Here is a 14029-nt window from a genome sequence, read left to right as displayed (position 1 = left end):
AGGGCATCTCCTCTGGAGTAGCTCCGTAACCCTGCAATAAAAGATGTTAGCGTGTGTTGCATATTAAGTTTGCTTAACACCTGGCTCTCCCAGGAGCCTGCATACACACCATCACGGCCTGGAAAGCAAAATCTGGAAGTGAAATCAAACTTCATACCTGTAAACAATTGTATCATAAGAGTAATAAGCATTCAACATCAGCAAGACAAGTGTCATGTGCAGGTTTTCTCAAATCAGTAACTACAACTATTACCCTAATTCACCTCAGACATGGATTATCCCATGTACTCCGTTAACATTAATGTAATCAGTGACTTCTCTTAAGCAAAGTCACTCCACTCATATATTATTATTATGGGTTCAAAAGTGGCCAGCAAATGAGCCCATAATAAACTATTCCATAAATACCGTAATCTCTTATTTGTTTTACCCATGTCACTTGTCCGCTTCAGCTGAATCTACTACAGCATTCTCAAAGAAACAAACATTAGCAATACACATTGACTGTAGTCAGACGGAGGTCAGACACAGGTCAACAGATTCTAGAGGTGCCATAAAACACCATAAAGTTAACACTCGCTGTGGAAACAGTAACACTGGTCTCATCACAGTATGTCTCAAACTATATTAATTTCTCCATCAACATATGCCTGTAACTACAGTTTTCTTCACACATAAACCCAGAAATCTTGTAGTAGAGAAACATTAGCCAGTATTCCTATAAATCACATGATCAAACACATGAAGAACCGTAATGCTGTAAAAACAAAAATGCAAATGTTAGCGCTTGCGCAGGCGTATGCATACTTTGTCACAGATATCTCTGTGAGCACACAAGCTAGTGAATGACGCACACATAGTAAATTCACAGACACAGAAAATGGCATTTAAAATGTTAAATCATCACGCAACCTCGAGTGTTGCTGTCATCTTTCTGCTCCTGTAAAGGGAAGCACACACAGACTCATCTGCACCCCTGCCAGGCGGGGGTCAACTTCACACAGTCGTGTTACATCAGTAAAGTCTTGTCAGCTTTTGTCAGCTTTTACCAGTCAGTCAGTTTGTTTTCCTTTCACTCACTCATTCATGCATTCATTCTTTCTTTCTTTGCTGATAGTGGAACCTATCGTCGCATTTAGTTTCCACTCTCAGCAAAATGACGTCATTTCAAAAAGAAAAAGAAGAACTTTAGTTTGGATTACATCGCTGAATCCTTTTGGACTGGGACTGTCATTTAATAATTGTCCCAAATAAGTGGCTTTCTCCAGAGTCCATTTAAATGTGGAGAACTCACTTGGCACAATTTTCTCGACGACGTGTAGCGCTTTTAATTCCCGACGTGCAGATCTGCTTAAAGAACAGAGATTATCAAACAAAACTTTCAGTGCACTGTGAAAGTATCAAAATAAAAAGGCCTTGTTAAGTCATGACACAAGCTCCTCATCTCAGGAGGGTAAATCATACCATTAGCATGGTTTATCATACCATCATACTAATCGGCAGGCTCAACTTCACAACAAAAGAAAAATCATCAGCTAGATTCACTCCAAATCAACCATCAGCTGCACAACACACAACATAATCCTAATGTCTTATTAGCTATGAGTTTAATTACCAGGTCTGTGCTCTTCACTCATTTAGGCCACAGATCTATTTTATTCAATTTTCCTTTTCCCTTCATCATAAAACATGTGACATGCTGTCATGCACTTCACAAAACAGTCTGTTCTGACGTATTCAGAGTTGTGTATCTAAATACAGGATTCACTCGCACATCAAAGCAGGAAACTCAGTGTTTTAGAGTCTCTACTCAACACACAACAACTCCAACACATCTCATTCACTCATACTAGAATTCAGTCACCTTTCATTAATCTAAAACCGATCAACTAATTTGCATATCAGCTATTAACCCACTAAGTTGACAGGACGACAGAAAAGCATGTTCAAAATAGTATCACAAAAGACAATTTCCCTCATACAGTAAATTACATGTGCTGCCTCAATCAAGCAGGAAGCTTCTCCCAATTTACCATTTTAACAACTAAATTTATTGTCTGATCACTGGTTGGTCAAACCAGGATCTTTTTTCTCACAAAAGTTAAATTGTTGTCCTGCAACTTGGAGAGTCAATTTTTTTTCTTTAGGATAAATTCAGCATTTGATAACAAGTGTCTGCTAAATTGACACTAATTTAACACTGATGAAAGATAACAAGCTAATTTTCATTACATGTGTTTGTGTTATTAGGCAGGTCTAATGCATGTCTGTGGAGCTGCATCTCCAGCAGAGCATGTTCTTAAAGCTGCCTTTCCTACACATTTCTCTGCTATTATTTAATCATTTCTTAACTAATGTGCTATGAGTCTTCATGAGTCATTTTGTGTTTGGAATTGTTAGTAGGGTTAATGCATGTTGTGCTTGTGTGTGTGTGATTTTGTATATGTTTCTATTTTCGCAATGTTTCAGACTCCGTCTCAATTTTCCAACTTAAGCAGTCAGTTTTCTTTTCCCCAGGTTTGCTAACCCAAATTTTGATTTCCCACATTAAATAATTCCTATGTGTTCTCACCTAGTCTTCTCACTCTGTTGTCCTCTCCCACTTCAACAGTCCAACAGCCGGCAGTTCTCCTTCAGCTTTGTCCTGTGTCCCACTGTCTCTTCTTGCCATTTTACTCCACAGGTGGCAAATGTCAAACTCCAACTGTTCAGTTCTCCTCAAACGTTTTCTTCACATGCACAGTGAAGTCACAGCCACTCTCACTATTGTCCTCTGATGCGGTTGACTTCGTGCTAGTGGCTGAAGTGCTGCTGCTGCTGCCTTCCTGGGCGACTTCTTAGCAGCTGCTGCCGGTTTCTTGGCTTTGGCCGCGGCAGGCGTCTTAGCTTTGGTCTCAGTAACCCTGTTCATCTTGAAGGATCCGGAGGCCCCGGTGCCCTTGGTCTGCACCAGAGTGCCCTTCGCCACCAGACTCTTGATGGCGGTCTTGACACGGGCCTTGTTCTTGTCCACATCGTAGCCTCCGGCAGCCAGAGCCTTCTTGAGGGCGGCCACGGACAGGCCGTTGCGCTCCTTGGAAGCGGCCACGGCTTTCACAATCAGCTCGCCCACGCTGAGGCTGACCTTCTTGGGCTTGGAAGTCATCGTCTTCTTCTTCTTGGCCTGAACCTCGGCGCAGGGCGCAGGGCGTGTTTATGATGGAGCCTTTCCCACCACAGCGCTGGCACGTTGAACGCATCATGAAGGGTCCATTTCTTTCATGTCGCTAGCCAGCATGCTAGCTGCATGTGGCTTGCCCGAGTCACTCAGTCCTTTTTGAGCATTTCAACATGCCGCCACCGCCATCTTGCTCGCCCCTCCGTGGAATTCATCCAATCAGACAGGAAGATGGGTTTGCTTTCTTCTGCTGCTGTTTATCCACATTGCTGCTGCTTTGCTGGGACTTTTTGTGCTCAGGACTTGCTGCTGTCTCTTTATCATGGAGCTGCATTCCTTATCTTCAGGGAGGAGTGAGCTCGCTTGTGAGGTTGAGAAACACATGGCACTGTAAATAAGTCAGCCAGAAACTTGGCCTGCATGTTTCCAATGATGTTAAACTATAACTTTCTTCCGACCGCTGCATGTGGAAAATTGATTCAGGTCTGCTTTTCACCTGAAAGTGACAACTAAGACATTTCATTATTATCATCACTGCTTAATCAACACATATCTCTCTCTCTCTCTCGCTCTGTGTTTTTGTGAACAGTCCTTTCTTAAAAGCAGAAAATGAAATTATAGTTGTTTTTTTTTTTGGTTGATCAACACAAAACCTTTTTCCTATGATCATTTTTTTCTACAATATAAATTCTCCCTCTTATTCACTCTTTTTTTTTTTTTTTTTTTTTTATTTACAATAGCTGGTGACCTGCAAAATCACCGCTGTCACTCACAATCAAAGGCAATTACTCTTACACAGTGCACAAAAACACTGTGATGTCAGACACATTCACACTCACTTTGTCATCTGCAAAAATAAATCACATGGCTGATGATATGTGCCATGGTGATCCGTAAATATGATCACCAGTTTATTTAACTATTTTTCAACCCAACAAACAAATAATCAAAAACATGATGCTGATGTTATGAACACTCTACACACAAGTCAAGATGCAGGAAAACTGCTCATGGAAACGTTGCACACTCCAGTTATCACAGTTATCATAGCGCTGTTTCCCTCTCTTAGAGTAGTTCTCAGACAGCTCAGACAGATGTAGCCTGCTCATCAGCTCAGAAGAAAAAAAAAAACCGCAACGCAACATCACACAGTAGTTGCTCTGCCCACAGCGGCAAAGTCTTACACTTTCATATTCAACTCAGCTTCTCCATCATGTACTTTTAGATGTTTCATACAGGGTTGAGCATATTAGTTGTTTTCACAGATGTGCTCTATATCTCAACAATGGCTCATAATAAGACGAAAGTCTTCCACACAGGTCAAGTGCCTCTATGCACTTCATTAGTTTAAATATTTACCTATATCACTTCACCTCACATGTCATCGTACTGAATTTAAGCAATCACAAGCGTAATGTAGATGACTTTTAACAACTATCCACCTCAATTACGTCTATGGTCTGGCACACAGGCTGAAGAGTTAACGTTTTGTGTCAGCAAGGGGTGGGGGGACAGCCACCCACCAGAGCATAGCTGCTGATGTGGGCTGGCCTTCTCCACACGCTCTTCAAGGCTGGTGTGTTTTCTGAAAACTTCTAACATTTTAATCTCTTCCATTTTTAAGCCTGCGATTAACCGCACGGCTCAGGTCCGCGTGAAACCCGCGTGACCGCGCTCGCGTGAACCCGCGCAGCTGTGGAGCCGTCGCTCTCTCTCTTTTTTACATAAATACTTTGTGCTGCCAGGAGCAAAGTCCAGCACAAACGTCTGTCTCCCTCCGACTCACTCTTGGTTGCTTAGAAACCCAAGATAACAACAACAGTCGGTGTCACAGACCACATGTTCTGCTCCGCACACACTCACACACAACAACAACAACGATGACAACAATGACAACGACAACAAAAACAACACAAAATAGGCCTATCGTCCAGCACAGTCTGGACCCCGCGGAACTTCTCAACGCCCCACAAAGCGGCGGAGAACTCACCTCTAGCCACACAAAGTAGCGAGGAACCTCTTGCTCCACAAAGTAGCAAGGAACCCGGGTATCGCTACACAAAGTAGCGAACTTCTCAACGCCTCACACAGTGGCGGAGACTGCACAACGACACGGTTATAGAGTCGGCCTCTTCTCAACGCCTCACACAGTGGCGGAGACTGCACAACGACACGGTTATAGAGTCGGCCTCTTTAAACTTACTTGGCGTTGCTTAGAGTGTAATATCAGCCCGAATCCCGCCGACCGTCATTCATCGAGGAGAAAAGACAGACCGCGAATCCACAGGAACTTCCTGGCTGACGTCAGCCTTTCAGCGTGCCTCTCCCCCCCTCGGTGAATGCGATTCCAGGGCTCCGGCTCTCGAAGGACCAATTAATGTTAGGTTTGTAGCATAAACCTATTCGCTGGAACGTTAAGACAATATAATTACACTGCTAAGCAAGACACAAATAGGCAAACTTCTTCATGGTACTCGTGCACGGGAGAGAACCGGACAACCGCTTGACTCCAGTTGGTCTCGTCCGTCCTCCTGTAACACTGCCCTTTTATTGAGGTTACATGAATATGCATAGGTTCATTAACATACGACGTCTACATACAAACAAAGAGTACCTTGCCTGTGTGTGTGTGTGTGTGTGTGTGTGTGTGTGTGTGTGTGTGTGTGTGTGTGTGTGTGTGTGTGTGTGTGTGTGTGTGTGTGTGTTGCTGATCAAAGGGTTAAACATCCTTGGTCAGGAAGAGGGTAGCCTCCCCCTCACCCTAGATGGTTCATCCTAGATAACACGGTGAGGAAGTCCTGCAGTTCATCTAACCAAAGAGCACTTAGACTAGAACAGACGTAGCTACGTTAATCCTACCATAAAACAATAAGACACGGTATGACCTCTCATGCTCCCAAAGTGCTGTCTAATACACACAAAGTTTGCAGACTATCAAGGATCAAAACCTCTACCAATCTACAACTAATTACAAAACTCTAAGCATATATAAGTAAATATTTCTAAGCATAAATGACAATCAACAATACAAAGCTAACAGTCCTCTTCATTGTCTGCGAGTGGGCAGGGGATGTCCTCAATGTAGACTCGTCTAGTGGGAATGTGAATAGAAACAGAAGCTCTTGCCATAAAATCCATTCCCAGAATGAAAGGAGAGGACAAATCTGGTATTATGGCAAAACGCTGGTAAAAGTTCTTGTTCATGAATCCAATATTGAGCCAAATAACACCAACAGGGATACAGGGAGCATTATTGGCGAGGTTAACTGCAGGACCATTCCACTCACTTGTGTTTCTAGGGTAAGAGTCATTTACTTGAATGAGATCTGTTCGTACAGCCGAGAGGGAAGCACCCGTGTCGAGGGTAGCATCTACAGATGAAGCATTGAAGTTCACTTTCGTTCTTAGTGGGGTATTCCAGTGGACTTGTGAAAAATTGTCTTCCAAGTGTCCAAGACTGTGTCCACCCTGTAGTGAATCGGGGGTGTGAGGCTCCGTTAGTAATTGGGGGAAGGTTGGCCTCTGTGAAATGTCCTCCCCCCCCCCCTGTAGTTTCCCGACTGCCTGTATTGTGGCTGGGATGTGGTGCTGCTTAATTCCACCTTTTCATGGCCAGGGTCAGAGGGGCCAGGTGCTGGCAATGGCTGGACTGGGCCATGCCTAGCGGTGTTTGAGGCTCGTTGTGGCAAATGAGGTTGGGTGTTACAGTTTGGGCAGGTGCGTGTAGTGAACCCTGGCTGAGAGCATTTGAAGCAGTAAGGTTCAGGCTTATAGTTGTCTTTGCTACATAAAGCAGGCTGTGGTCTTTGTGGTCCAAGCACTGAGTGAAGCTCATGAGCACGTAGCAGCAGGTCCATTACAGAAGTGACATTAGCGCCATACAGGGCAACTCTGTATTTTTCGAGAGCATGTTTACTAATTAGGTCAATTCTGTCTTTTTCAGGTGGGGGGCTCTTCAGTTTGTCAAACTCACTCAACATGTGGGCGACAAACGTTGGGAGCTCGTCCTGAGCCTGAACACGATCCAAAATTCCTCTCAGGATGCGTTCTTGGTTGTCGGAGGGCAGAAAAACTGTCTTAAACAGTTGACAGAATTGAGCCCATGATGTGATGTGGGAGCTCAGTGCCTTGAACCATTTCCCGGGCTCTTTTGCAAGAAAGTGTGGCAGTTCGTTTAGCAATTGCCCATCAGTTAGGTTCAATGAGGCTTTGTATGTGCCAACTGCATTTAACCAGTCCTCAGGTTGCACTTTTCCGTCCCCAGCATACACAGGAGGCTCCAGCTTTGCGTGATGTAAAGCTGCCGCAATCACTCTGGAAGTGCTGCTGAGTTTAAGTGAGTGAGATGGGAGGAAAGGATTTGTAGGTTGAAATGGGTTGCTGGGCAGGAACGGATTGGTACTGTTGGTGGGTTCAGTTTTGTCCATCACATGAACATGAGGTGTCGATGTGGCCATTGGGAAAACAGGAGACTGTGGGACTGCAGGAGGGGGAGAGTTCCCCGTTGTGAGTTGGTCCCACTGCCTTAGTAAACTCTGCTGTATGTTCAGTGAGTCACGTAAACAATCACTAAGCTTATTCACCTCAGTTCTTAACTCCACCACTTGTTGGCTAAGGCTAGGAGTCACATTTTCAACTATCTGGCACATAGGTAACGAGGTAAGTTCCATGTCTGAGTCAGAGTCGTCTGGGCAGTGTGCCATTGCGATTTCAAAAAAATTAAGCCGCTCCAAGGCACAGCGCAGTTATTGATATAGCAGTAAAAGAGTCACTTAGGTCAGACTAGAAAGACAAAACTGCAAAAATGCGTTCAAGATTAAATTTAGAAAAAACACATATAAAATTTCGCCCAACAACTGAAATTAGACTGGAGTGATCAGAACCATGTTATTACAATAGCATATCTGCAACACTAGAGCTCAATGCAAGATTAGTTTTAAGTCGTTTCGTTATACTGAGCCGAAGACCAGCACCAACGGTTGTAGTCGGCCAAGCTATCACTTACATGTGCTACAGTCAGTCTCAGCAGAGGGAAAGGGGAATGAAAAGCCAGCAGAAATGTTCATGTCCAGGCTCTCCACAGAAGAATTAATCCTTAGAAGACGAAACCAACAACAAATAACAAATCCACGGAGTCCATTCGCGTCGCGGAGTCAGCTTCTCTCTTTTTCTTTCTCCCAAGCGGAGCAGCGGCACACCACGGTATCCAGAAATTAGTCGGGTCCCACCTGAGCTGAGGCTGCGGCCATGGCTGGAGAAAACGTCCGAGCGTCCGCAAAACTGGGGGGATTTCCGAGACAGTTCACGTGCTAGAAGAGAAGAATCCTCGGCGGGATGCAAAAATTGTCTGAAGTCCAAGGGGAAAACGTTCGGGCACCAGTTGTAACGTGCAGTGGAGATGAAGCCAGCCGCAGAGGTGTGCAGGTGGATAGCGAATGAGAAACAGCTTCTGACTTTCCAAAAAGTACTCATTTATTTACAATATCAAAAATAAAAGTGCTACCTCTACCACACATTACTAAAGAGCACACTAGTCCGCGTACACACGGGAGCATCCATTACAGGAGGAGTGCGAAGAAGAACAAAAAGGGGGTGACACCAGTCGTGAGACAGGAGGCGCCGCCATGTGGTGATACACTGCATTACAATAGCAACTGTTACAATATAAATATTGTTCTGAGAGGCTTTTTGTTGGTTGAGTCTGAAATTGATTGTATGTACAATTCATATCCTTATAAAACGGCAGAAATATGGTGTTTTATTAATAAACTTACATTTATGGATATAAAATAGCTAAAAGTATTAACAATTTTTTTATAAAAAAACATTTATCATTCTTCCTGGGGAACTTAAAGAAAAAGAATAAAACATTTTCCCATCGTAAAGAAAACTCCCTTAAAATATGGACAATAACAAAACTGCTAAATTCTTCCAGAATCTCTGTGTAGAGGAACCAAAAGAGATGTGCCACAGTTTCTGGATGATCCCCACAGAAAGTTCAATTAGTATTTATGTCTCTTTTAAATGTTACCATATAGTGACTGGCTGGGTCACATTTATGAAGAATTTTATATGAGATTTCCTTCACCTTGTTCACAATTAGATATTTATGGGATCATCCAGACTGTCTTCCAGGTGATATCTGGAACATGTCGGTTCCAGTAAGATATTCTATATATGGGAGAGACATGATATCTTCTTGGAATAAACTACGTATTCTCTTATTGCTGTTACCAAGTTCCTGTGAAAAGCAGATTTTTCCCACTGCTGACTCAGCTGGATCAGGGAGAGTGACTGAGGCAGATATTGAGCTGTCAGTGTTTTTATATAACATTAAAGTCCCTGAGGGTATGGCACCAAGCACCATTGAGAATTCCCCAACAGTGTTTGACAAGTTTGACGAGCATCTTGACTTTTGGTCTTTGGATGTTAACAGTCCTGGATATGTGACTTCTTGTTTAACAGAAATGTTACAGAGAGCATTTGCAGTGCAGCCTTTAATTGCTAGTAATTCACATTTTTTTAGATTTCGACATAAAGCAGATGCCTCAGAGAAATCACTAATAACACTAAGGGCTGGACGGATTTGATTTGCATTCTTCAAGAAGAGTGTGGTGTCATCAGCTAGCTGGCTGATGATGAGCTCCTTATCAGCTGTGCTGATTCCTTGTATAACAGGTCAAATCTCGGGATGGAGTCTTAATCGTTTTAATTGAGCTATTGCCATTCGTGTACAAGGTTTTGATAGCTTTACAGAAAAATGCCAAATTTTTCCAAAGAGTGGAAAATAAATTGATGTTCAATTGTATCAAAAACCTTTTAAAAATCCAGGAAGAGAATGAAGCTATAGTCAGATACCAAATCAGAGTAATCAAGTAGATCTAAAACCAGTCTCATGTTCTTAGAAAGGTGTCTGTTTCTCATAAAGCCTGATTGTGTCTCATCGATAATTGTGTCCAAGAACTCTTTCATTCTGTTAGCAAGTACTAAAGCCATAATCTCATAGTCATCATTAGGGATGGGTATCGTTTAGGTTTTATCCGATACCGGTGCCAAATCGGTACTTTTGAAACGGTGCCGGTGCTCAAACGGTGCTCAAACCGGTGCTTAAAGAATGGAGAACACAAAATTGGTCCAAAAACCTCTCATGTTCAGCTGGTTTTGTGTAAAAAGATAACAATGTTAGCCTTTTCTGCAGCTATGGGGCATATATGGTATCACTCTTAGCTGGAAGCAGTGCTTAACCAATGGAAAAAATACAAACTTTATCCAAAAACCTCTCATGTTTAACTGTTTCCCTCTTTTTCTTTGGTCATTTTAGCCTTTTTGGCCAGGGTGAAGGGAGTATCTGCCATCAAACAAGAAGACAGCCGCATGTAGCTATGATGATGTTTGCTAGTTCACCTTACATGCATTAATGTAATAACGTGGTTAGCCTACTCAACGTAAATTACACGCGAACAACAGAGAAGAACGGCTGCTGCTGCCATCAAATACGGTGCATTTCTCGGCTTTAAAAAACCCGCTATGCGTCGCCAGGTGTTTCATCGGATTTGAGGTGTTACCTCCTTTGACAGTATCACAGTATCAGCTTAAAGCACTTGTTGCAGGCTGCTGAGTTTGCATATTTTGCTGTGAAGTACAGCCAGACTTTTGACCGCTTCGTCTTGGGCATTTCTAATTGGTAGCTCTGCTCTAACAGAACGTACGTACCTGGCCCCGCCTACTATCCTCGGAAACGTAAAATGATTGGCTAGAAGTGTATCAAGGCTCAGGAAAAAAAGCACCGAAATAAAGCACCGAAATGTGCGCTGCTTTTCGGTCTGGTTACTACCGTTTATGTCAGAACCGGTGCAATCATGGCACCGGACACCGGTACCCATCCCTAGTCATCATTGAGCAGACAGATGGGTCTCCAATTATCAATAAGAAGTAAGTCTTTGTTTGGCTTTGGAATAAGTGTTATGAGACCCTGAGCAAGAGTAGGAGGGAGGATGTTATTCTCTACACTTCCTATGAAAAGCTGCAGTAAGAACGGAGCCAGGAGATTAGAAAATGATTCATAAAACTCTGCAGTTAAACCATCTGTGCCGGGAGATTTGTTGGCCGTAAGTGCAGAAATAGGATTACAAACATCCTCCACAGTCAGAGGGCTGTCACAGTGACTTCTATCTTCCACAACAATAGTTTTTAGGTTTTTAATATTATTGAAAAACAGCGTTGAGACATATATATATATATATATTCTACTTTTCTAAATGATTGACTATTTCAATGGAGAACCTAAATGACACGGACCCGTGTTTGTTATTACATATCTCTATTTTGAATGTGACAAGTCTATCATTGCCTGTTATTCATAGGTATTAACAGAGTTTTTGGCCTTTTTTTCCTCTATAACAGTTAATTGACTCTTTACAGTGGCCTGCTATGGTTAATAATGACATGTTCAGTCATGAGTGAAATCAAAGCTTTTCTTCACTTTAGCATTTAACATTCCCAACAATATAATGTGATACCTTAATTAAAACACAGCTAATAAAACACAATTTTCTTAATGCAAACATCAGTGACTCAACATTAGCAACCAAAGGGTTCAGTCTGCAGCTCACACTCATGTGAAGCTACAGCCTCCCCCTTTAGTCTCTGTCATCTTTCTGCTCCTGCACAAACAAAGCAAGACAAAACCTCCACCCTTCTTCTACAGGCTGGGTGAATTGTTGTGGACATTCACTAATCCTAAAGTCGGCACCGTTTTTGTCTCAGTATCAAGTCAGTTAAACTTTTAGTCGTCAGTCCATCACAGTCCAGTCACATGCATACATCCACACACATTCATACCAGATATTGCTGATAATGGAGTCTCACGCGCAGCCTATTCGAGCCTCCATCACCAGCAGGATGACGTCATCATTTTAAAGGAAAACAGCTCCTTGTTTTTGGACTGGATTGACTCGCTGCAATCCTTTTAGGCTCAGGATTTCTCATGTGATCAATGTCACATATAAGTGAATTTCTCCCAAGCCCATTATAATCATGGAGAAAAACACTTTGCCACTGTTTCCAGTAAGAATATTTTATAGCGCTTTAAAGTTCAACCTCTCAGGTCTGGATTAAAGAGCTGATTTGTTAAATCGGGAACTCACAAAATACCAAAATATCACCACCGGTGGATCATCCATCTTTCTCTCTCTTAGAGAAAGAAAACAATCCAAACCTCACTGATAAAATCAACCTAGTGTCAAGCAAAACCCAAAAATCAACCAAAACTTCACCAGAAAGTTTTTCTCCCTCCCGGGACAATATTGTGCAGGAATACAGGCACCGTAACTCCTTTTGCACTGACAAAAACATGTTGGATTTACTTGATTCAATAGTGGACACTGGTTGCACACAAAGGTTTTGCTTTGGCAGAAACTTAAACAACTGAGTTAAATCAACACAACCTTTTCATATTCAGTAAACCTGCATGTTGTGTTCATAAAACACGATTGAAACATGTTCAGATGGAGTAAGTTGAGCTCCTGGAACATTTTAATCCTTCAATTGAAATTGAATGGGTCTACAACAACTACCATCCTCCTATCTCTATCCTGGTTGCAGCAGGGCTGGGAAATAACCCTGAAGTGATAGGTTACCAGGCAGGGTACACCCTGGACAGCTCACCAGTCTATCAGATAGAAACACACAGCCGTTTACATTCATGGATAATTTAGCCCAGGACCTTCTTACTGTGGAGCAACAGCACTAACCAGCATGCCAACAATGGAGGAAATACAGGAAAGCTATGATTTCCTGTATTTGAGGCAGAATTATTTTGTTCTTGCCCTTGACAGGTTAATCCACAATAAATAGCAACAGCATGCATGTGGTGTGTGTGTCGTTGTCTGCCTCTTATAACTCCAGTGATTTTCCTGTAGTTTGAAATCTTATGCGGTGTTGACACAATAATTTGTTGTAAACCAGGAAATTCCCAACTGTGGTAGAAAGCACAGCTTAGCCTCAGCAAATGTTCAAAGAAAAGTCGTCACTTCCTGATTTCTGCTTCACTGATAAATATTGTCACACTGGGGTTTTTGCAAATGATATCAGTGAGCACTGTGTGGCAGCTGGAGTCAGACAACTGAAGCTCCCACAATCAAGACCACAAACAGCTTTCAAAGGAGATTTGAAGCTTTTCTGGCAGCAAGCTTCATGATTTATGGGACTGGAACTGGAACAGAAACTACCTGATCACCAATGGTGAGCTGGCATGGAATTATTTTTATGACATTTTATCAAAGTTATAAATAAGCGTGCCCATTAACACATAGTGAGTGAGCATGTTGTCTTCCCACGCAGTGAACAGCGGACGCTAATGTTTTTGTCACTTTTTACAGAGTCAAACTCAAAGTAAGGTCAGTGCTTCCACGCTTTAAATGCTGCACGCTCACACTCTCTCCACACTCGATAGATTATCCATTGTTCATCTGCACACAGCTGCGGTTTTAGTAACGCAGTGTGCTTACGGGAAAGTAACAGTAATCTAATTACCTTTTTTGCAATAGTAATCCCTCACTTTACTCGTTTCTTGAAAAAAGTAATCGGATTACTGCCCATCTCTGGTTGGAGCTGTGCACTTGTGGGTTCCACCTTGTGTACACGTTTATCTTTGCTGTGTGTACTTGTACCTCTGAGTGGAAGCTGAACTCTTGAGTTCGAGTATCGAAGCATCAGCTGTGACGTTAAAGTCCAAACAGCTCGTTCATTTGACGTGCAAATGAACGAAGGTAACGCCGTTTTCATGTGGATGTGTCACTGAGACACTTTCCACATCCACAGCTCACAAAATGGGAAAACTATAGAAGTATAACAATGAAGAAGTTACTATGT

General features: G+C 42.6%; 1 pseudogene; it reads right to left on the bottom strand.

The window, feature by feature from the left end:
- Nucleotides 1–2225: 2225 nt before the first annotated feature.
- Nucleotides 2226–3319, bottom strand: LOC146606860 (histone H1-like; annotated as a pseudogene).
- Nucleotides 3320–14029: the final 10710 nt, after the last annotated feature.

This window comes from Diplotaxodon limnothrissa, unplaced genomic scaffold (genome assembly GCF_057381915.1).
Source record: "Diplotaxodon limnothrissa isolate DT_005_m unplaced genomic scaffold, D_limnothrissa_male_GT1.1 unmapped_scaffold_4, whole genome shotgun sequence".
Classification (NCBI taxonomy): domain Eukaryota; kingdom Metazoa; phylum Chordata; class Actinopteri; order Cichliformes; family Cichlidae; genus Diplotaxodon; species Diplotaxodon limnothrissa.
Note: the sequence above shows the minus strand (reverse complement) of the source record. Positions and strands in the feature narration are given on the sequence as shown.